The sequence below is a fragment of the Sus scrofa genome, chromosome 17, assembly GCF_054392235.1.
Source record: "Sus scrofa isolate SSC_HxYL_T2T_F1_AM1 chromosome 17, Sscrofa_HxYL_maternal_Yorkshire_Landrace_v2.0, whole genome shotgun sequence".
In the NCBI taxonomy this organism is placed as follows: domain Eukaryota; kingdom Metazoa; phylum Chordata; class Mammalia; order Artiodactyla; family Suidae; genus Sus; species Sus scrofa.
Genome location: NC_139399.1, coordinates 38527612 through 38550441, shown reverse-complemented (window position 1 = coordinate 38550441; position 22830 = coordinate 38527612). Strand labels below are relative to the sequence as shown.

At 50.9% G+C, this 22830-nt stretch overlaps 1 long non-coding RNA gene across 7 annotated transcripts; it reads right to left on the bottom strand.

Moving 5' to 3' along the window:
• Window positions 1-2119: 2119 nt before the first annotated feature.
• Window positions 2120-22723, bottom strand: LOC102165363 (uncharacterized). 7 transcript variants are annotated; one of them, XR_014832053.1, is made up of 10 exons: window positions 22206-22723; window positions 20481-20637; window positions 18018-18134; window positions 12537-17283; window positions 12346-12423; window positions 11717-11783; window positions 11058-11143; window positions 10852-10968; window positions 4831-4956; window positions 2120-2380 (listed from the first exon to the last, which is right to left on the bottom strand). It is a non-coding gene; the product is annotated as an uncharacterized LOC102165363 (long non-coding RNA). The 7 variants fall into 7 exon arrangements; XR_014832054.1 differs by lacking the exons at window positions 12537-17283; window positions 18018-18134 and adding exons at window positions 2517-2879; window positions 3193-4325 and having other exon boundaries at window positions 22313-22723; XR_014832052.1 differs by lacking the exons at window positions 2120-2380; window positions 12346-12423; window positions 12537-17283; window positions 18018-18134 and adding exons at window positions 2517-2879; window positions 3193-4325 and having other exon boundaries at window positions 4831-4959; window positions 22275-22723.
• Window positions 22724-22830: the final 107 nt, after the last annotated feature.

Here is a 22830-nt window from a genome sequence, read left to right as displayed (position 1 = left end):
TCTATATCAGCATGCTGTAGTTTGGCAAACATAAAACAATAATTTCTAAATATATATATAAAACATGTTTTCTTATAGAAAATCTCAGTGTAGCAAATATACTCATAGTTAACATCTATTAAACCTAGGTACAATAAAGTATTTAATGTCAATTACTCTAAGGATACAAGATATGTCTATATTAATTAGAACTTTAATATTAGATATTAATTTTTTTGTTTTTTTAGGGCCGTAGCTGCAGTGTATTCAAGTGCCCAGGCTAATACTGCTGCTGCTGGCCTATGCCACAGCCACAACAACTTGGGATCTGAGCCACATCTGTGACTTATATTGCAGCTCACAGCAATGCCGGATCCTTAACCCACTGAGTGAGGCCGGGCATTGAGCTTTCATCCATCCTCATGGGTACTAGTCAGGTTAGTTACCACTAAGCCACAACAGGAACTCCCAGATATTAATTTAATACTGAATATTTTCCAGTTCACATGATCTTAAAATTAATTCCAGCCAGTTAGCTTCAGTATTTTCAAGAATTTATATAAGCACTTAATATTTAAGCCAATTAAGTAAAGCTCATTGACAATTTTGATAATACCATCCAAAGGTAAAGGCAGGAGTTCCCATTGTGGCTCAGTGGTAACGAACCCAACTGGTATCCATGAGGACGTGGGTTCAATTCCTGGCCTCACTCAGTAGGTTAAGGATCTGGCATTGCTGTGAGCGGTAGTGTAGGTCACAGACATGGCTCCGACCTGATGTGGATGTGGCTGGCATCTACAGCTCCAAATGGACCCCTAGCCTGGGAACTTCCATATGCTGTGGGTGCAGCCCTAAAAAGACAAAAAAAAAAAAAAAAAAAAGGTAAGGACATATACATAATGCAGACATTGCAGACATGTAGACAGCCAGAGATCTCATAGCTTCATTTTCTAAACCTAGTCACAAATCAGGTATTACCATATAGAACTGACTAGTTTATTAAAAGACATCTTTTTTTTTTTTTTTTTTTTTTGTCCTTTTGCCTTCTCTAGGGCTGCTTCCTGCAGCATATGACGGTTCCCAGGCTAAGGGTCTAATCAGAGCTGTAGCTGACGGCCCACGCCACAGCCACAACAACGCAGGATCTGAGCCAAATCTGCAACCTACACCACAGCTCATGGCAACGCCAGATCCTTAACCCACTGAGTGAGGCCAAGAATTGAACCCGCAACCTCATGGTTTCTAGTTGGATTCATTAACCACTGTGCCACAATGGCGCAACTCCTATCTTTCCTTGTTTTTTTATTTTATTTTATTTTTTCAGTCCCAGGAATTAGAGATGACCTAGATAAGGGATCATGAGAGCCCAGGTCTTAATTGCTAGGGTGAATAAAGCAAGTTCTCCTAGAATGATTTGTTCCTCCACTGAGGGAGGCCAGGGATCAAACCTGCGTCCTCATGGATGCTAGTCAGGTTCATTTCCACTAAGCCATGACGGGAACTCCAAGTTTTGGAATTTTCAAGTGTTTCATCAAAACCAATTTTCTCTGGAGTCTAAAGAATGTTGAGTCCGGAGTTCCCATCGTGGTGCAGTGGTTAATGAATCCGACTAGGAACCATGAGGTTGCAGGCTCGATCCCTGGCCTTGTTCAGTGGGTTAAGGATGCGGCGTTGCCGTGAGCTGTAGTGTAGGTCGCAGATGTGGCTCAGATCCTGCGTTGCTGTGGCATAGGCCAGTGGCTACAGCTCTGATTAGACCCCTAGCCTGGGAACCTCCACATGCCACAGGTGCGGCCCTAGAAAAGAAAAAAAGAAAAAAAAAAAAAAAGAATGTTGTGTCCATATAGGGTTAAAATATCTTTGTTAGTCTTGGGCTCATAGCTAAAATCTTCCCAGTCAGAAATCACCCAAGAGGGCACCACAATGGAAGAAGAACCAGAATTTCCCATTTCATGAGGCAGAATGGCCATCACGAAGACAACACAGAACATAAAGTACAGAACACACAGGCATGACTGTCCTACTCAGACACTCCCTTAAATACAGGATTGCATTCTCTCAGAAAACCTAGAGACAGATAGAGTACAACTGCCAAAACTTGGTCTCTGTCCACTGGTGCTAAATAGAAACAGAGACAGAGTTTGGGTGAAAGAGAAAAAAAATAGCTTTATTGCTTTGCCAAGCAAAGGAGGCCACAGCAGGCTAATGCCCTAAAGACTGTGCCCCACCTTGGGAGAGATCAGGAAGGGATTTTACACAGTGTGGCAGTAGAAAATAGGGCCACAGGTAAGGATCAGGGTAGATGCAAGCTTGCATTCTTCTTCAAAGTTGGTGTTCGGCAGCCCCAGGACTGGTGCTGGTGGTCCTCCTCTCCAGTTTTCCATTTGTTGGGGGTTTAGCTCTGCAAAAGAACTCAGATATTGTTATGTATATTCCTTGAAGAGGAACCAGGATCCAGCCCCAAGGCTGCACTCTTGTTTCTTGGTTATTCCTCCCTCATCCCTTCCCTTCTCTGATTAGCAGCTATTTGAACCTACCCTTTGGAACTCAGTGACGATCTTGGAGGCTGAAGTTTTTCCCTAAAAACAAGAAATTGGGGACACAGAAAGTCTTGTTCCCAGGAACCCCACAGGGCCCTGCTTGGTTTCAGTACCAACAAATGGTAAATGGAAGTATCTTGGGTCGTCAAAGATTTCAGAGGGGAGTTCCCGTCGTGGCGCAGTGGTTAACGAATCCAACTAGGAACCATAAGGTTGCAGGTTCTATCCCTGGCCTTGCTCAGTGGGTTAAGAATCCGGCGTTGCCGTGAGTTGTGGTGTAGGTCGCAGACGTGGCTCGGATCCTGCGTTGCTGTGGCTCTGGTGCAGGCCAGCAGCTACAGCTCCGAGGAGACTCCTAGCCTGGGAACCTCCATATGCTGCAGGAGCGGCCCAAGAAGTGGCAAAAAGACAAAAAAAAAAAAAAAAAAAAAAAGACTTCAGAGGGAGGAAAGGAGACTGGATTAAGTGAAGGGGATGTGGGGAGTTCCCGTCATGGCTCAGTGGTTAACGAATCCGACTAGGAACCATAAGGTTGCAGGTTCTATCCCTGGCCTTGCTCAGTGGGTTAAGAATCTGGCGTTGCCGTGAGTTGTGGTGTAGGTCACAGACGCGGCTCGGATCTGGTGTGGCTGTGGTGTAGGCTGGTAGCTTCAGCTCCAACTAGACCCCTAGCCTGGGAACCTCCATATGCTGTGGGAGTGGCCCTAGAAAAGACAAAAGAAAAAAAAAAAAGAAGAAGGGGATGAGGGGCAAAAGGGGTGGCCTGATAGACATCTCCCACCACCTGCAGATACCCAGGCATTATGGGACTTTTCCCTGAGCTTCAGAAAGGGCGACAGCAACTCAGCCAAACCAGAAACTGAAATTGAGAGCACTTATGACTTGAGTACAGCCAAAACCCAGCTTGGGACGTGAACCCAGGTGCCAGGACTCAAACCCAGCTTAAACCCAGATTGGGACTGAACCCACAGTTTTCAAATTAGAGCCACTCACCCAGTGTCTGGACTCACTGAGGCCCAGGTTCTCTGTGCCTCAGTGCAGAAGGAATTCAGTAAGAAACAAAGCAAGAAATAGATTAGGCAAAGAGGCTCTGCCCTGAGGATCAGGTGGGCTGCAGTCTCATAATCCAAGACGCAAGTGTGTGTGTATTGGGGGGGAACCTGCCTCTTCCTCTTTCTTGAAATAGTAGCTCCTTCTTGGTATCTGGTAAGAGAGTATTTGACCCTCTAAGGTCAGACTAGGACTGTCCTGGTGCTTATTGAAATCAGCAGAAAGGTGGTCCTTAAACTCCTGCCTTTGGTCTGAACCTGAATGCAGGCCTCACCCCATCCCCCATCCAATGACTAAGGCATATCTCTTGCCTCCACTAGTCTAGCAAACCTACCTTGTTCTGAGGGCCCTCTTGAGCAGTTATTAAATTACAGTGATCTCCCAAAGTCCCCTAGGTTTCCCTCTTTACTTATGGTCTCTTACTGGGACTTCTACAACTACCTGTGTAACTACTGTACTCCAACCCTATCAAAACTAGAATGTAGAATTCCAGTTCTCTGCCTACCAGAGATGATCAGCCTCCAGCCCCCAGATAACTGAGGCCATCAACCAGACTCCTGCACTCAGGGCAGAAAAAAAGAAAGGAGAGTGGAGTCCCCGCTATGGCACAACGGGATCAGCAGCATCTCTGCAGGACTGGGACACAAGTTGAATCCCCGGCCTGACCCAGTGGGTTAAGAATCCAGCGTTGCTGCAGCTGTGGCATAGGTCACAAATGCGGCTCAGATCTGATCCCTGGCCCAGGAACTCCATGAGCTGTGGGGAAAAAAAAAAAAAAAAAAAGGATAAGATAGGTGGAGGTTGAAAAGAGAAAAGGGAGCAGGAAGAGGAAAAGGTCAACAAAGTCTCTTGTCCCTCACCCAGTAGGGGCACCCTGGCCAGTTGTCTGCATCAGGAGGAGACCAGGGACAAAAGGGTCCTGGCAGCAGCTGCTGGGTCTGACCTGTGGGTGGGTGAGCCCAAGTACCCCCAGGTGATCAAGATGTTGGTTGTAGTGAAGAAGGTACTCCACCAAAGTCGCCAGCTGATGCAGGAAGGGGGACCCCTTCCAGGGCCTGAGCGTGGGCTCTTGTCTAACACTCAGGAATCAATTCTCCCAGGAGATTTGGACACACCGTGCTAACAGAGGAAGAGGCTTTATTGGGAAGGGGAGCCCAGGTGGAAGGAAGCAGGGCGAGGGAACCCAGGAGAACTGCTCTGCCACGTGGCTCCCTGTCTCGGGTTCTACGGGAATAGGGGTCTTTCCTGGTGGTGCACACACCTCTCAGCCAAGATGGACTCCGGCACCAAGGATCCTGGGAGGCTGGTCATCTCCTTCCTTCTAGCGGCCCCTCCCAAATCCTCCTGGTTAGTCTTCAGGGCAGCACATGTTGATTCTCAGGGCCTCCTGCTGTGAGACAACACATGCAAGCAGCTAGTATGCCGCCTGGTCCAGGTGGGCACTTTCAGTGTTCCCGTCAATGGTGCTCTAACATAGCACAATGAAATGCCCTACAGATGGGGGTACAACTTCTCAAAATCAGCCAGGGCACTCACCCCACCTAATACCACCCCACAGCCTGACATCACTCAGCTGCCCTTTTTTTTTTTTTTTTTTGGTCTTTTTAGGGCCACGCTGGAGGTTCCCAGGCTAGGGGTCAAAACAAAGTTGTAGCCGCTAGCCTGTGCCACAGCCACAGCAATGCCAGATCCTTAACCCACTGAGCAAGGCCAGGGATTGAATGTGTGTCCTCATGGATACTAATCAGATTTGTTTCCACTGAGCCACAATGGGAACTCCTGCCCTGCTGTTTAATTCATGTGAGCAGGCTTTAAATCCACCAGTACCCTTCAGCCTGGTGACCCAGCTTTAAATCAGTAACCCCACACCCTTTATTCACATCACTGGGTTTTAGGTATTTTCCCCCTAACAGGAGCTGGGTAGAAGAGGATGAGGTTAAAATGGAAGGGAAAAAAGGAAGTTGGGGAGAAATTTGGAGAGAAAGGGCACAGGGATGAGCACAGCCTAGCCACTGAAATACCACTGCTTTGACTCACCTTGTTCACGACCACCAGCTCAGCTTTCCAGATGCCAAACCTCATGCCAGCCTGATTCTAGAAAACGGTACACCCAAGATTCAAGCCTAGTGTTTCTGGGTCCCCAGTCATACCTTTGGACAACCAAAGGGCTGTCAGACCCCAGACAGCCTGTCCAACTGTCTGGCCAATGGGCCATCCAACCAGGCTGGAAGTCACCCATGTATTTGAAGGCAGAACTATGTCCCCTTTGTGAGGTGAGGCAATTCGGGCCAGAGGGTCAGAGGCCACCTGGTGCCAAACCCTTTTCTCTGGGCACATCCTTGGGATTCTGCCCACCCCATATCCATCCCCATTCTGAGCCTGAAGCGGCCTCCAGAAAAACAGCAGGTGGGCTCTGCTGGTGCTGCAATGCCCTCTAGTGGCCACTCCCTCAAACAACTCAGAGCCCTTCCTCCTGCCTCCCTGACCATACCACACTGAACCAGCACCAGACAGCCTGATGTCTTCCTCCTCTCCCACTAGGCACAATCCAGTGCCTCATAGAGGGGGTATTTCTCTGTCGAAGTCTCCCAGGTCACTCACCCCTCTCTATCCAACATCGCAACTTTAAGCCAATCAGCTGAACCCACTTGAAGTCATGTACCTGGCTTGTGTGTGTCTTTTTAGGGCAACACCCATGGCATATTGAGGTTCCCAGGCTAGGGGTCTAATCAGAGCTGTAGCTTCCAGCCTACACCACAGCAACGCCAGATCCGAGCCACGTCTGCAACCCACACTGCAGCTCACAGCAACGCCAGATCCTTAACCCACTGAGAGAGGCCAGAGATCGAACCCGCAACCTCATGGTTCCTAGTCAGATTTGTTTCCGCTGCACCACAAAGGGAACTCCTACCTGGCTTTAAATTGATCAGCGTCCCCCTCCCCGAATTCATGGGCTTGGTTTTAGGTTCAAACCCTGCTCAAGCCTGATTCTACAAAACTGTGTGCCCAAGATTCAGTTCTGGAATTTCTGGGTCCATAGTCCTGCCTCTGACATTTCAAAGGGCAGTCAGAACCCAAAAGATTGTCAGACTGTCTGAAGACCAGGTTACCTGACCAGGCTGGAAGTACCCAATCGGGTGCTTAATTCAGAACTATATACACTCTGTGAGGTGAGGCAGTTGGGGCCAGAGAGTCAGAGGTGCCCTGTAACTAGTTCTTCATCTCAGCATATGGCCTGGGGGGGTCTGTACAGTTACTTCCAATCACTTCTGAGAGTCTGGAGCTGTGGCAGAGGAGCTGCAGGTGGACTGGCTTGTGTTCCTGAGCCCGCTAGTGGCCATCTGCTCTAACATCAAACCTCAGCCCCTCCTCCCACCTCCTGCAGCTAACCCAGCACTAACCCTAGGCATCTGCCAGCTTGATTTTGTTCCTCCTCTCCCTCTAAATACAATCAAGTGCCCTACAGACAGGGGTATTTCTCAGAGCCTCTCAGGACCCTCACCCTAACCTGCCACATCCCACTATTTTAAAACACTCAGCTTCCCAGAGTTCCTGTCATGGCTCAGTGGTTAACCAATCTGAATAGCATCCGTGAGGTTGTGGGTTTGATCCCTGGCCTCGCTCAGTGGGTTAAGGATCTAGCGTTGCCATGAGCTGTGGGGTAGATCGCAGACACGGTTCGGATTCCATGTTGCTGTGGCTCTGGCATAGGCCGGCGGCTACAGCTCCGATTGGACCCCTAGCCTGGGAAACCCCATATGCAGAGGGTGCAGCCCTAAAAGACAAAAAAAAAAAAAAAAAAAAACCACTCAACTTCCCTTCTCCCGCACTAAGTCAGGAGAGCCAGCTTTAAATCAGTACCCCCCTTTTTTTAGGGGAGGTGCAAACTACACAACAGCTCACAGCAACACTGGACCATTAACCCACTGAGCAAGGCCAGGGATCAAACCCACATCCTCATGGATACTAGTCAGATTCATTACCACTGAGCCACGATGGGAACTCAGCTCCCCAGTTATCCTCCCTTATTTCAAGAGACATGGCTTTAGGTCACATCCCCATAAAACAGGTCAGGGACAGGAGGAAGAGGCTTAGGTGGAAAGTGAAGGAGTATGTTTGGGGAGAAATCTTGAGAGAAAGGACACAGAGATGAGCACAGCCTGCTCACCAAAATACTACTGCTCTTCCACCCTCCATTCAAGACCTCTGCGTTGTCCCTAGCAGAGGGCCAGAACTGTCTAAAACTAAAGCCTTGCACTGTCCCTAATTAGACTTAAGTGTCCCTAACTAAGGCCCTACGTTGTCCTTACCTAAAGCTCTGCAATGTCTCTAAGGCTGGGCAATGTCCCTGTGCTTTTGTTAATTGTGGTCCTTCACTGTCCCTAATGAGGCCTTGCCCTGTTCCTAACTAAAACCTTGTTCTGTCCCTAATACTCCTCAGCTGTCTCTAACTAAAGATTCCATTATCCCTAACTAGGACCTAAGAGCCCATAACTATGACCCCATGCTGGCCCAAATTAGGCCCTATGTTGTCCCTACCTAAATCACTGTGCTGTCCCCAACTAGATCCCTGAGCTGTCCCTAATTAAGGCTGGGCAATGTCCCCCAATAAGGCATGCATTTCCTTAAGAAGACCTGCATATCCATATAAATCTATCTCCCTAATAATGCCCTGAGCTATCTAACTAAATCCCTGCAATGGTCCTAACTAGACTCATGATATCCCTACTAAGGGCCTGCTCTACCCCTAACTATGGCCCTGACCTGTCCCTAAGGCTCTGCGATGTCACTAATAAGGCCCAATGCTGTCCCTAATGAATGCCCTAAGTTCTCCCTAAATAAGGTTTTGAGCTCTCCCTAAGGCCCTGTGCTGTCCCTTTCTAAACCCATCTTTCCCTAAATCCTTGCTCTGCCCATAACTAACACCCTTACCTATGTTTAACTAAATCCCTGCACTGTCCCTAACTAGACCTAAGCAGTCACTATCTAAGGCCAAGCTCTATCCCTAACTAATGCCCTGAACTATTCCTAGCTCAGACCCTGCCTTCTCCCTAACTAAAGTCCTGTGCTGTCCCTAACTAGACCTGCACAAGTGCCCTCTCCCTGGGCTCTCATTTCGCCACCACGCCCACCACCATGGAATTTGAAGGAAGGAGGGACTAAGGCCCAATTAGTCCCTAAGCAGGATGGTGTGAGCTCTGTTGTGTCCTTCAAAATCCACAGGCTCGATTACTAACCCCAGGACCCCAGGATGTGGCTATATTTGGCTATGGGTTTTTTGTTTTGTTGTTTTGCTTTTTGTTTAGGGCCACACCTGAGGCATATGGAAGTTCCCAGACTAGGAGTCGAATCGGAGCTATAGCTGCCGGCCTACACCACAGCCACGGCAACATCAGATCTGAGCCGCGTCTCTGACCTACACCACAGCTCACGGCAATGCTAGATCCTTAACACACTGAGCAAGACCAGGGACTGAACCCACATCCTCATGGATGCTAGTTGGGTTCCTTACCGCTGAGCCACAATGAGAACTCCTGGCTATGGGGTTTTTCAAGAGGTGTCAAGGTAAAATGAAGTCACTAGGGTGGATCCTAATGCAAGAGGACTGGGGTCCTACAAGAAGAGACTAGGACACAGGCACAGGGGAGACCATGTGAAGACATGGGGAGGAGATGGCTGTCTATACGCCAAGGAAGAGAAGAAGCCCCAAGAGAAACCAGCCTGCAGACACCTTGACAGCAGACAGCATTCAGGACCGGAAGATAAGTCTGTTGTTTAAGCTGCCCGGCCTGTAGTGTTTGTTGTGCAGCCCCAAGCAGACTCAGACACAGGGTAAATCAGGTCTCAGACTGGACAGTGCCCATGGTCCATTCCCCTGTATGTGTGTTACAGGAACCCCAGGAGCTGAGGAGGAGGTCCCCAAGGAGAGCACAAGAGAGCTCATGTTACACGTGCCTGATCTACACTCGCATGAGTTTGTTTTGTCCTGTACATGCACCCGCATCCATCTGAACTGCAGATCTTTGGCTTCACCACCTCCACTGAGAGCATTAGCTTAACCTGATGTGGGACACGTTCTATAGGATTTCCAGAACCAGAAAACATTTGAAGAGCTCATGCTGATGTGTAATCAAACACAGAGACTGAGCTAGTGTCCTGGTGACCCTGCTGCAGCAGAGCCGCCCAGCTTCCACCACAATCCATTATCCTTTTCCTGCTCGCCTCCCTGCATCTCCCAGCCTGCCCACCCCTTGCAGCTGGGGCACAGTGTCTCCTGTTACCAAGGGGAAGTGGTGGAGGGAGGGGTTTGGCCAGCCTACGTCCTAGACAGAGGGCATTGTGCCCACGTGGTCACACCCTCCACCTTGCTGGCTGGGGTCCTCCTCCCAGAAGCAGTGGGAAGAAACAAGTGGGACAGAGCCTGTGCCCCAATACCTACCTGCCCTGGACTCTCCCATGAAGGGGACAGAGACATCTTGAGCTTCAGCCCATTTGGGAGAGGAGGCACTTTGTTCCAGTAACAAACTTCTGCCCTAAAAGCCAAAGTGCTTTACAAAGCCCTCCCTACCTGTAACAGAAAGTCAGGCTTCGTTCCATCACACTTTTCTCAAACCACAGTCTGTGCTGAGACCACCGCACAGGTAATGGTGCTTCAGGGCACCATTCCCCCAAGCTCTGCCTTCAGCTTAAAGAAGTCTCCTTGGGAATTCCCATCGTGGCTCAGTGGTTAACGAATCCCACTAGGAACCACGAGGTTGCGGATACAATCCCGGGCCTTGCTCAGTGGGTTAAGGATCAGGCGTTGCCATGAGCTGTGGTGTAGGTCACAGACGTGGCTCAGATCTCGAGTTGCTGTGACTCTGGTGTAGGCTGGTGGCTACAGCTCCAATTAGACCCCTAGCCTGGGAACCTCCATATGCCACGGGAGTGGCCCTAGAAAAGGCAAAAAGACAAAAGACAAAAAAAAAAAAAAAAAGAAAGAAAAAAGAAAAAAGTTTCCTTGAAAAACCTGGTTTCCTTGACAACTAAGCTTCGCAATCTCCCAAACTCTTCTTCAAAGCTTCCTATTCTAGTCTTGCTGAACCTAAAGCGAGAGTGCCCTCATCACCTGCCAGAAAGCAATTCCTCCCAACCTGTAGTTATTGGTCGCCTGATGCTATTGATGATAAACTCCCAGAGGAGCCAGCTTTGCAAGGCGACCACTTCTGGACTTGGCACTAGGTCCCTCTCCATGGACAGGATGAAGGGGCTGTTCTCACAGCCCCAGGGTGGAAAAGCTCACCTCCTGATGAAGCCAGGCCTGGATCCTTTCCTGGTGCTTCCAGGGTCCTCATTCTCCCCAGAACCCCATTCACATGGCTGCTGTTTGCCCCCGTCCATATGGGGCCTTGGTCATCTCCTAAAATGAGGGTTATTTTATACACAGAGAATGGGTTAAATGGTAGCCCCAAAAGCTGTGTCCCCCAGAACGGGTGAACAGGACCATACCTGGGAAAGAGTCTTTTCAGATATAGTTGAGGATCTGGAGATGAGGTCATCTGTGTTAGGGTGACCCTAAATCTAATGACAGTGTCCTGATAAGAGAGACAAGAGAAGGGAGACACAGAGGAGAAGCCACATGAAGATGAGGCAGAGATGGGAGGGAGGCAGCCACAAACCTGGGACCACTTGGAGCCCCCAGGGCCGGAAAGGGCAGGAAGGACCCTCTGGAGAGACATCAGCCCTGGAACACCCTGATCTCAGATGTCTAGTTTCCAGGACACCAGGAGGATGAAATGCTGTTGTTTTAAACCACCCAGCTTGTGGTCATTTATTTAGAGAAGCAGCAGAAGAGCCACACAGACCCTCCTCTGCAGGATACCGGAAGTGTGGGTCTCACTAAAGGCAGGTAGAGGCTAGACTATGGAGACCTCAGAGTTAGCACTGGGCCTCCAGAAAACCCAAAGTAGTGGCTGGACCCCAGAATGGTGAGGGGTCAAGTCTGAAGCCCATCCCTAAGGGGGCCCGCGGTACATGGCCTCCCCAGGTCTCACACCTGTGCAAGTAAGGTCAGTATTTCAACCCTGTTTGAGGACCTTTCATGTTGCTATTCCCACTAATAAGGAACCTGCCAGTCACACAGATGAAAACCCAATGAGGACACTCACCACACTGATGAACAATTCTGAAGTTGGTCAGAGGTGAGGAATTTTCTCACATGCAGCCAGCAGCCCCCTGCAAGGAGTAGCCTCATTGGAAAGCTGAAGGACCCTGTGGAGGTGACCTGCAGACCAGCTGCTCCTGAACCTTATCCACCCTTCCCAGGTAAACCACCTGAATGTGTGCAAAGACTTTAAAGGCTAGAGGAGAGGACTTGAAGTCATGCCAGTGACAACATGCTTGCTAAGTTGGCCTCTGCAGGCCATGCAGGATGGTCCTGGCCCAGGGGCTCTTCTAGGTTTTTGTTTTGTTTTGTTTTTTCAGGTCACACTCGCAGCATATGGAAGTTCCCAGGCTAGGGGGCAAATCGGAGCTGCAGCTGCCAGCCTACACCACAGCCACAGCAACGGGATCCAAGCCACATCTGCGACCTACACCACAGCTCATGGCTATGCTGGATCCTTAACCCACTGAGCAAGGCCAGGGATCAAATCCACATCCTCATGATACTAGCCAGGTTCATTAACCTCTGAGCCACGAAGGGAACTTCTGGGGGCTCTTCTGGAAGCTTTCCATTTGCCTACCTGAGTTACCCCTCCTGTCCAGGCACACAATGCCTTTTTTCTTGCTTCCTCACCTCTTCCCCAGAGAAAACTTCCAGTAGCAGTTACAGGCGACACATCGTCTTCCTTAGCAGATGGTGGCCCAGCAACTCCTGCACAAGGTCCAGCAGAGGCCCACTCAGACCAGGTCACCTGCAAGGCTATGGCCCCTCACCCCGCTCCTACCAGCCCAGCCTTACGGCCACTGACAAGACAGGAAGTATACCGTCAGGTCCAGCTGCAGGTGCTCATGCTGACGGGAGGAGCTATTTATACAGACTTCAACCCAGCACACCTGGAAAGGGCTGGCCAGCTCAGGTCAACCAATCCTCACCCATCAGGGCCTTACAGTCGCAGAAAACGGGCCTTGCTGCACGGGCTAGGTACAAGGAACAGGTGTGGGCTTCTGAGGGTCAGGATAGACATGGGGCTGCAGCTCTGGCTAGTTTTCTAATCACTTAACTGGCCCACAAGCGGGAGACAATTTCAAGAAGACCCTCTCCTCATGAGAGGAACCTGGGAGTCAAGGAGAGGAGGGGTGGTGGGTGGAGACAGGGGCCGGGTACCCTGGATGCTGTGGAAGCCTCTGGAAGACCAAATAAAGGGAAGCTGCAGAGTGAAGCCCAAAGTTACAGACCTGCCAGGATGTCTGTTTGCTAGTTCAGATTCTCCTCTAAGGTGCTCAGGGTCAGCTCTGACCAACAGGTGGGGCTTGGGTGGTCTGAACCCACTTCAGGAGGACAAGCCTCCTCAGAGACCCCAAAACAGGATTGTAAGACAAATCCCATCAAAGGAAGATTTTGTAACATGAATCCCACTGATGGGAAAGTTTGCAAAGTGAATCCCCTAAGAGAAGACTCTGATCTGGGCCCCTTCAGAGGGGGGTAGTGGAGGCAAACCCCTACTCCATGGCCCCACATCTGTGCTTCTGGGTGGGTTACTTGGATTCTCAGCACCTCAGCTTCCCAATCTGCTCAAGGGGTGATAGAAGCATGGACTGACTAGTAATTTGCTCATAACAGGGTAGAGAGTGGTCTTGTGGAAATCTCACAGAACACCATCCTTCGGGGAATCACAGGTCCCATTTCCCACAGATTTACTTCAGGGTCAGGAGAGCAAACCCAAGCAGATTCAGGAGTTCCTGTTGTGGCGCAGCAGAAACGAATCTGACTAGTAACCATAAGGTTGTAGGTTCAATCCCTGGCTTGCTCAGTGGGTAAAGGATCCGGCATTACCGTAAGCTGTGATGAAGGTCACAGATGGGGCTCAGATCTTGTGTGGCTGTGGCATAGGCCAGCAGCTGCAGCTCCGATTCGATCCCTGGCCTGGGAAATTACATATGTCATGGGTGTAGCCAGCCCCCCCCCCAAAAAAAATCCGAGCAGATCCGCAGCAGAGCATGGGGATGGGCTCATTTGTGGGGGGGTCCTCCTGTTTCCTTGGAGAGGGAGGCTCCAGTGCCGGTGGAAAGTTCATACTACACCTGGAAGCATTCAGGCCCCTAGGCCCAGAAGCCCCCAAGCTCTGTGTCTGGGCCCCCAGGGGGCAAGCAGGACAGACCCTCTTCCTGCCAAGAACATGCAGGATCCAGGCCATCATCAGGGAGAAGCAGAGATGGGGAGCAGCCCTTGTGGGAAGAGGACCCAGGGCATCTTGTATATGTGGATGTCCACACCACGTGTGGGCCGGTGGGACCTGGACACTGGGAGGTGCAGACGGTGGGCCTGAGTAAACAGGACTGGGCAGGCAGTCCGGTGGAGGGAGTGGATGGAGCCTTGCCTGTGCCAGACCTCGGACTCCACCAGCCTTTCGTCTCCTGGCCACTGGGGAGGAAGAGCTGAGCAGCGTGGGTGGAGAGACTTCTCTTGTCCTCAGGCCCTGCCAGCATCGGCCCTTCAGGCTCTGGGTTGGGGAGCCTGTGGATTGTGAGTCCAGCCGTGCCCACCATGGGGGTGGTCAGCTCCTGGACAGAAGCTTCTAAGCCAGTGTCCACTGGGAGATCTTGTCTTGCACGTGGTTTTCAAGTCCATAGCACAGTTCAGCTTCTAGAGCCTCAGTTTGTTTTCTGGACACAAAGCAAAGCCCTCATATCTAGTATGTCCACTGTCCGTGGAAAGACACATCTGATCTGGTACCAGGTGCTACCTCTGGGCCCCTCCTGACTGGAAGCCCAGCAGCCAGTGTCACATGTCATGACTGACAGGCAGTGGGGGTGGGGGGAGGAGCACACCGTCCAGGCCCACAAGGCCAGTGCTGTCCATGGAGCTGGTGCTGGGGCTCTAAGTGCTCCCTACACTCATTCCACAGGCAGAGACCATGGTCCCCTTACAAAATTAAGTCATATGGATCCCGCTGGGGTCCTAGTCTGGCCGAGGCTCTCTGGCTTGGCAAGGAAGGGTTCCTTTTCCAATTCGGGACCCTTGCTCCTGCCATGGACACCCCCATCCCATTAGCCCCCAGGAGGCCTTCTGGGAAGGGTGAGGACTGAGCAGTGAAGAAGACGGGGTAGGCCCTAACTGCAGCAAGTGCTGGCAAATACTGGGGTCACTTGGGTATTTGTCACCTAAAGGCCCAGGATGTGGGTGTCAGAGCTATGAGGGCTCTGACTTGTAGGGTCCACTTCCACCTGGGCTCCCTTGGGGGCACTGCAGGGAGAGCATGCCCTCGGCTTACATTCAAACTCTCCCTGCCCTCATCCTCCACTCTGGTCCTGGCCACCCCCTGCCCCATTAATAGGCTTTAGGTGGTGTTTCTCACCCAACAGGCCTGCCCTGGGAAAGGGTTTTAATGCATGGGAGTCCAGTGACCAGCGCCCCACATATCCTGTGTGTCTTGGGAAGGGGAAGGAGCCTGGCTCTCACATTTCTGTTCCAGCACACAGGGGCCTAAGCACACAGGGCAGCGACAGACCCAGGCTTTGTTCTGGCAGAAGCTCCCTTTCCACAAACAAGGCTTCTCCCACTCCTGTTATCCCTTCCTGGAAGTTCAGGAGGCCAAAGCCTCCGGGAACCTCAAGCACCAGATTTCATCCTAGGGAATTTCACACAAGCCAGGGACCAGACCTAGGGGCTGAGGGAAGAAGGGAGCCAGCTTATTGGTGATCCACAGGGGCTAGGATGCTGCCTACCCAGGAGGGCACTGGATTCAACTTAACTACCACCCAGTCTCCCACATCTCCCCTGGTAGAGGGCCCTTGAGATTCTGGGGCCCCAAGACACCCCATTTCTGACCCCGGCTGCAGAGAACGTTGGGGTGAAACTTTGGAAGCATCTGGAGGGAGCCCTCACCTGTGCGGACACCGACCAAGGGTAGGCAGGCGTGGGAGCCCGGGGAGGCCAGGAAATGGTCCTGGATCAGCCCTGAGGCTGGACGAGGGCTGTGGAGCTGGGGGTGATGGCGGTTGTGACGAGGGGCTGACCACCTGACAGGAGGCAGCCCAATCAAGGTAGGAGGAGGCAAACACTGTGCCCCACAGCAGGGCGGAAAGACCAGCGAGGGGAGCCACAAGCCTGCATAGCAAGGGCGGCTCTCTGCTAGGTGGTCAGGGCGGCACCTCAGCCTCAACCCCGCCTCCGGCGCCAGGCTCCGCCTCCTTCACAGTCTGGGAAACCGCACGTTGCATTGGACAGCGATGGGATTGAAATGGGAAAGTATGGGCGCTTGGAACTTAGGGGAAGGTTTCCTGTGGGGGTGAGACCACAGGGACCAGAGGACAGGGATGGACAGGGAGGGGTTTCGGCCTAGGACCTGGGGACAGGCAAAAGGAAGTTCATCCTCCCTCAGACCAGCCTACACCCCCCACCAAGACTGGGTCTATAAACACAGGGGGCCCTGGAAGGGGGTTTTCCATCTGGCTGGTTCCCTGAGACTGGACGTTTGAGGGGATGTGGGCATGTCTGGTGGCCTTGTGAAGACACTGTTCTCTCTGCAGGAATGAGACGGATCCTTGGTCTCCAGTCTGTGGATGGTCTAGTCCTCTGGGTGTCACCTCCTTTCTTGGGGGGTCACTGGGGGACCAGCGAGAGGGATGGATACATCCCAGTCCAGGTGTGCCCTGGGCTCTTGGGGAAGACACCTCTGATCCACAACCTCAACAGGCCTTGGTCACCACTGCCCCCATCCCACCCTACCCCACCCCAGGAAGTAGGCATGAGGATCTGCCCTGTGAAATAAGACTCTGGTGGGGGTGGGGGTGCTGGGTGGTCACTTCTCAGATGGACACTCAAGCCCAGGGTGGCAGAACATGTAACACACAGCCTTTGGCTGTGGTCACCACATCAGCTGTGGCTCCTGACCAGGGCCTGAGATACCCTGAGAATAGGGTTTGGGGAGTAGGATTGGTCACCATAACAGGGATATGAGATGGGGGTCCTGGGCCTTGGGTTCCTCCTCAAATAAGAGTAGGTGTCATGCCCCAAGTGGAGGCGTCCAGTGACAGGTCCTGAGTTTCAACAAGCACAGGCCTCCCTCCCCACCCCACCCCCAGGCTGGTTGTGTTTCCTGGCCCCCACCACAAAACAACAGGTGAGGGGTTAGAATAGGAGATGCTTGCTCTCAATCCTTGAGTCTGGAGCTGGAGACCAAGGTATTGGGGGACTGGTCCTCCTGCAGTTTCTGGGGAAAGTCAGTTCCAGGCCTCTCCCACCTCCTGGAGATACATCCAGACCATCCTGTGGCTGCATCACCCCATCTCTGCCATCATATTGCTTTCCCTCTCTCGTGTATCTGTGTACAAACTTCCCCTCATGAGGAACCCCCTCTATCATGGCTCACTGAGTGCCCTCATCTCAACCCAGGCAGCTCTACAGTGACCCAGCTCACATGCAGCCCCATTCTGAAGTTCCAGGGAGTCCACGCATTTTCCTGGGGGCCTCTCAGAGTGACAAATGCTGGTGATTGACACAGCCTGTGGGGAGAAGGTGCATTCTGAGGCTGGAATCTAGAAGTCTCCTGGAGGAAGTGGTGTCCTGACTCTGGGAGGACAGACAAGCAGATGAGGGAGTGAGCCCCAGTCCTCTGAGAGTGAGGGATTTCTCAAGGGCCAGAATGGGGGCTGGCAGGATGGGATGTCAGGGGCAGACCGCCTTCTCATTAGAGTGTGGGGTCACGCGGGGACAGATGCACGGTGGCCTAGGGGATGTCCTCTGTCTGCTCCCAGGAAGGCGGCAGCCATGGGCTCCATGCCAGGTGGGAGCAAATGTGGAGGGGTCTGAAGATGTGTCCCAGGCCACCTTTGAGGAGCACCTTGGCTGTGTCTGGGGACACAGAGCCACCAGCCTCCCAGGGAGTGGGCAGGCTGGCAGCATAGGAGCTGCATCCAGGAGTCCAGAGAGTGGACACGCCTCCTCTGGGCCAGGCCCCTTCCAGGATGGAGGGCAATGCAGAGAAGGGACTGTTACAGCATAGATGAGGCTATTATAATAGAAGCAGGTCTATTGCTGTAGAGAGGGAACTATTACAATAGAGGAGAACTGTAACTATAGAGTGGGAACTATATCAGTAGCGGAGCACTGTCACTGTAGAGGAGGAATTACAACAGTAGACAGGAGGCTACGACTAGAGTAAGGACTAGGACACTAGAGTGGAGCTATTAGTATAGAGGGGGGATATGCCAAGAGAGGAGGATTATTACTCTATGGGGGGGCTATTACTCTGGAGGGAGGATAGAACAGTAGGGGAGGGCTATTACTGTAAAGGGGAAACTTACTGCAAGGGGGACATAAAAACGGGGGAGGACTACTGCCATAGAAGGGGACTATGACAATAGGGGTGACTCCTGACAAGGTCTGCAGTCATCTGGAAATTTGGGGCAAAGGAGGCTTCTCTGTGGAGAAGAGTAAACACAAGTTTAGAGGCCTGGGGGCAGGGCTGGCATGGAAGGTGACCCGAAGGTAGGTGGATCAAAAAAAAACTATACCACTATACCTTATAAATATGAATGTAAGAATCCTCCACAAAATAAGAGCAACATGAAACCAACAGAACATTAAATGGATGATGCCATAAGCAAGTGTCTCTATACCACAAATTTCAGGTTGTTCAACATATTAAAATTAAGCAACGTGTTAAACCATAATAAAGATGTGAATCAAAAAAACATGATCAGGAGTTCCCGTCGTGGCTCAGTGGAAACCAATGTGACTGATATCCATGAGGACGCGGGTTTGATTAAGGATATGGTGTTGCTGTGGCTGTAGTATAGACTGGGGGCTACAGCTCTGATTCAACCCCTAGCATGGGAACCTCCATATGCTGCAGGTGTGGGCCTAAAAAGACCAAAAAAAAAAGATCCATATCAATTATTGCAGAAAAAACTGTAATCAAAATCCATTACTATTTCATGATACAAACACTCAAGAAAGCAGAAATAAAAGGAAATGTATTTAATATGGAAAAGAGCAATATAAAAAGCCACAGCAGAGTTCCTGTCGTGGCACAGCAGAACCAATCCGACTAGGAACCATGAGGTTGTGGGTTCCACCCCTGGTCTTGCTCAGTGGGTTACGGATCCGGCATTGCTGTGAGCTGGATCACAGACGTGGCTCGGATCTGATGCTGCTGCAAATGAGGTGTAGGCAGGCAGCTGTAGCTCCAATTAGACCCCTAGCCTGGGAACCTCTATATGCTGCAGGTGCGGCCTTAGAAAGCAAAATAAATAAATAAATAAAATAAAAAGCCACAGCAAACATCATAATGGTAAAGACTGAAAGATTTACTCCTGAAATCAGGAAAAAGGCTAGGAAACTGGCCTTCATCACTGTTACTCAACCATGTACTGGAAGTTCTACCATGAGTCTTGAGCAAAGAAAGAAAATACGCCATAGGTGTGGCCCTAAAAAGAAAAAAAAAAAAAAAAGAAAACAGAAATGCCTGTACTGTTGCCAGAATTTGGCCTCTGTCCACCAGTGCCAAATACAAACACAGTGACAGGGTTTTGGGTGAAGGAGAAGATAGCTTTAGGGCTTTACCAGGCAAAGGAGGCCACAGCAGGCTAAGGACTTAAAGGCTATGCCCTCTTTGGGAGAGATTGGGAGGTGGTTTTATAGTTTGGAAGTGAAAAATAGGGCCGCAGATAAGGATCAGGTGACATACTGGGGGCTCTAAAGGATGCCTCGGCTGCCAATGAACTGGGTCAGTGCAGTGTGGCTCCCAGTTGAGCTAAAAATTCTGGTTATCATAGTCCAGGGCTGTGCAGAGGCTCCTTAGTGGTGTAGTCCCAGGTGGTCAGGATGGCGCCACACCGAAAGTTTTTGGTACTGGGTCCTGGGAAGGCGGGGCAAGGGCATTCCCCTTCACCCTCAGGCCACGCTAAAAACTCTGGGTCCTGTAGGCCCAGACTGCGCCAAGGATCCCAGATGCCCAGATGTTGTAGTCCCAGGTTCACCTAGGCTCTCTGGTTTCGCCATTGGTGGCACTAATGAGCAAGACTCCCCACTCTTCTCTCCAGCATGCTTTTCTTTACTGGTAAGGAGAGCTGGGCAAGACTGGCCCTGTGGTGGGAAGGGCAACTAGTGGGGCATGAAGCATTTGTGGGCCTCAGGCATGTGCCGTAGTAACACAGGCCCTTACCGTGCTGGGCTAGCAGCTTTCCCTCAGGTGGGAGAGGGATGCCCAGTGAACTTTGAGGGTCCTTTGGCAAAAGGTGGAGTGGACTAAACCCAGAGCAAAACCAGAATGGGGAAGGTGAGGACATTTACATCTCTGGGGTCTGAGACTGAATACAGTTCCGCTTCCTTCTTACTCGGAGGTTCGACTTTATTGTAGCAGGAGGGGTCAGGGACATCCCTTGGGTATTTTGAGTGGAGGCTGGGCTTGGGGGTGTTGGGGCAGGTTCTCCCTGGGACAGTCAGTCTTCCGCATCTGGGGCGGAGAGGGCTAGCATAAGTCCTAGCAGGGGTTTTCAAGAAGTGACTGGAGGCTCAACTTAAGGCAGTCATCCAAGAAAGGTTGGTTTACAGAACGCAGGCAGCCTCTCCCCCAGCCCTGTACTGGTAGGGCTCCCTTGGTTATTGGGATGAGGGTAGTAGTGAGGCCAAGCAGTGTTTTCAATGTCCCTGTAAGTGTGTCCCAAATAACACCTTTAACTTTTCATAGAAATATCATAAACAGAACCAAGAAGTACCCCCCATGAACCCATCAACCAGATTCAATACATTCCCTTTCAACCAACCTGTTCTGATCCAAATCCCCATCCTGTTGGAATACATGGAGAGTTGTCACAGACAATGCCTACTGGTTAAGAACATGGCCTTTACAGCAAGACTTCAGACCAAAGCCCCATCACTTTGAGAAAGGTATTTAAACTCGCTGTGCCTCAGTTTCCTCATCTGAAAAAGATGGGTAAAAAATAATCACTTCATAGAGTCGCTGTGAGGATTAAACGAGGAAAGCTTGTACAACACCAGGAACCATCTATAGTGTATACTGTGTTCAATAAATGTTAAATACTATCAACAGTAAAACCTCATTACTCCAGAGGCACAAAGAGGACAAATTTTTTGCTCAATGTCAGTATTATGCCAAGATAGGCTGTGTTCTGATTCCTGCACTCTGGCAGCCTATGCCACACACAGCCACAGCAATTTGGGATCCAAGCCACATTTGCCTCCTATGCCACAACTCACGACAACATCAGATCCTTAACCCATTGAGCAAGGCCAGGGAACGAACCCACATCCTCATGGATGCTAGTCGGAATTGTTAACTGCCGAGCCACGACGGGAACTCCCTGGGTCTTCTCTTAGAAAGATGCCCATAGCTGTTTTCCTCTCTGACAGGACTAAGACTTTTTTTTTTTTTTAAACAAGAGGAGGTCATTCCCAAGGCTTGGGAATTTACACGGACAGTCTGAGGATCACACCCTTTTTTACTCCTAGTTCTACTTCTTTACAGGCCATATAGTCTCACTTGTAACTATTCAACTCTGCTATTGGCAAGAGCACCAAAGACAAAATTTGAATTTCATATAATTTCCACGTGTCATATATTTCCTTTTATTTATCTATTTATTTATCTGTAGGGCCACACCCGCAGCATAAGGATGTTAGGCTAGCGACCAAATCAGAGCTGCAGCTGCCAGCCTACTATGCCACAGCCACAGCCACACAGGATTTGAGCCGCATTTGTGACCTACACCACAGCTGAGGACAACGCGGATCCTTAACTCATTGAGTGAAGCCAGGTATAGAACCCGGGTCCCCGTGTATACTGGTCAGGTTCTTTACCGCTGAGCCACAACAGAGGAACTCCTTTTATTTTTTAAAATTACTTTAAAATATGTAAAAATCACTCTGCCCACAGAGTCAACAGAATCTAGTGGCAGGTATTTTTGCCCTGTTACCCTGTTTGGCATGATAGACAATTCTGGGTTACTAATGATGACCACATATCCAGATTTCAGTAAAGTTACCCAACAGAGACAATTCAGAAGATTAGAGATTAGTTCCAAGATCTGTATTCTGCTAACAAGGAGTTAGGAAGCAAACAACTGTTACTGTCCTTCTGAAGGTTTAAGACACTTTTGGTCCCTCAGCCTCTATCTTTACCTGAAAATCACCCAGGTAGAAGACACCCAATGACCAGAAAATGCAAAGCTTCAGCAAAAGCCATCAAAGTGGACAAACCAGGGAGTTCCCGTCGTGGCTCAGTGGTTAACGAATCCAACTAGGAACCATGAGGTTGCAGGTTCGATCCCTGGCCTTGCTCAGTGGGTTAAGGATCCGGCGTTGCCGTGAGCTGTGGTGTAGGTTGCAGACGTGGCTCAGATCCCACACTGCTGTGGCTCTGGTGTAGGCCGGCGGCTACAGCTCCGATTGGACCCCTAGCCTGGGAACCTCCATATGCCGCCGGAGCGGCCCAATAAATGGCAAAAAAACAAAGAACAAAGTGGACAAACCATCGGGCAGACACTACAGAGCACTCAGTCTCCAGGCGCAGCTGTTAAACAAGGACTGGAATATTACACCTTTCAAAAACTTTCTCTGGCTCTGAGCCGGCTCCTACCATCCAGCAGGGTAAAGACGGTCAGACCAAGCCGGGTCCCGAACTAGGAAAGTAAGTGCCTGGCTGGAACCGTAGACGACGCCCTCGCCCCTCTGGCGCTACTTCTGAAGGGGGCGGCGGACTCGAAACCAGAAACCACACCTTCCCGGCGGCGATTTGTGGCCGCGGGCCCTCCGCGGGCGAGCATAGCTACCCTGCAGGAAAAGTCGCTTCTTCCGTCTCCTCCCGAGCGCCCCGGGGCGCAGAAACCTCCCCTACACAGTTACGACGTCTTCCTCACACAAGAAGCGCAAAATGAGAAAAAAGACAGATGCGGCTAGAGGTACAAAGGCGGAAGCCGAACCTGCAACCACCCTCCTCAGGGCTGTAACTCAACCTCGCTCTTTCTAGAGACCACAATTTCGGAGTCTCGCGGGACCTTGCTGTTCCACAGCGCTCGGGTCTGGGAAACATCTCGCGGGACTTCCCCAGCGGCGCGGAAAGGTCTAGTGGCTTAGTGGCCCCGCCCACGGGCCGTC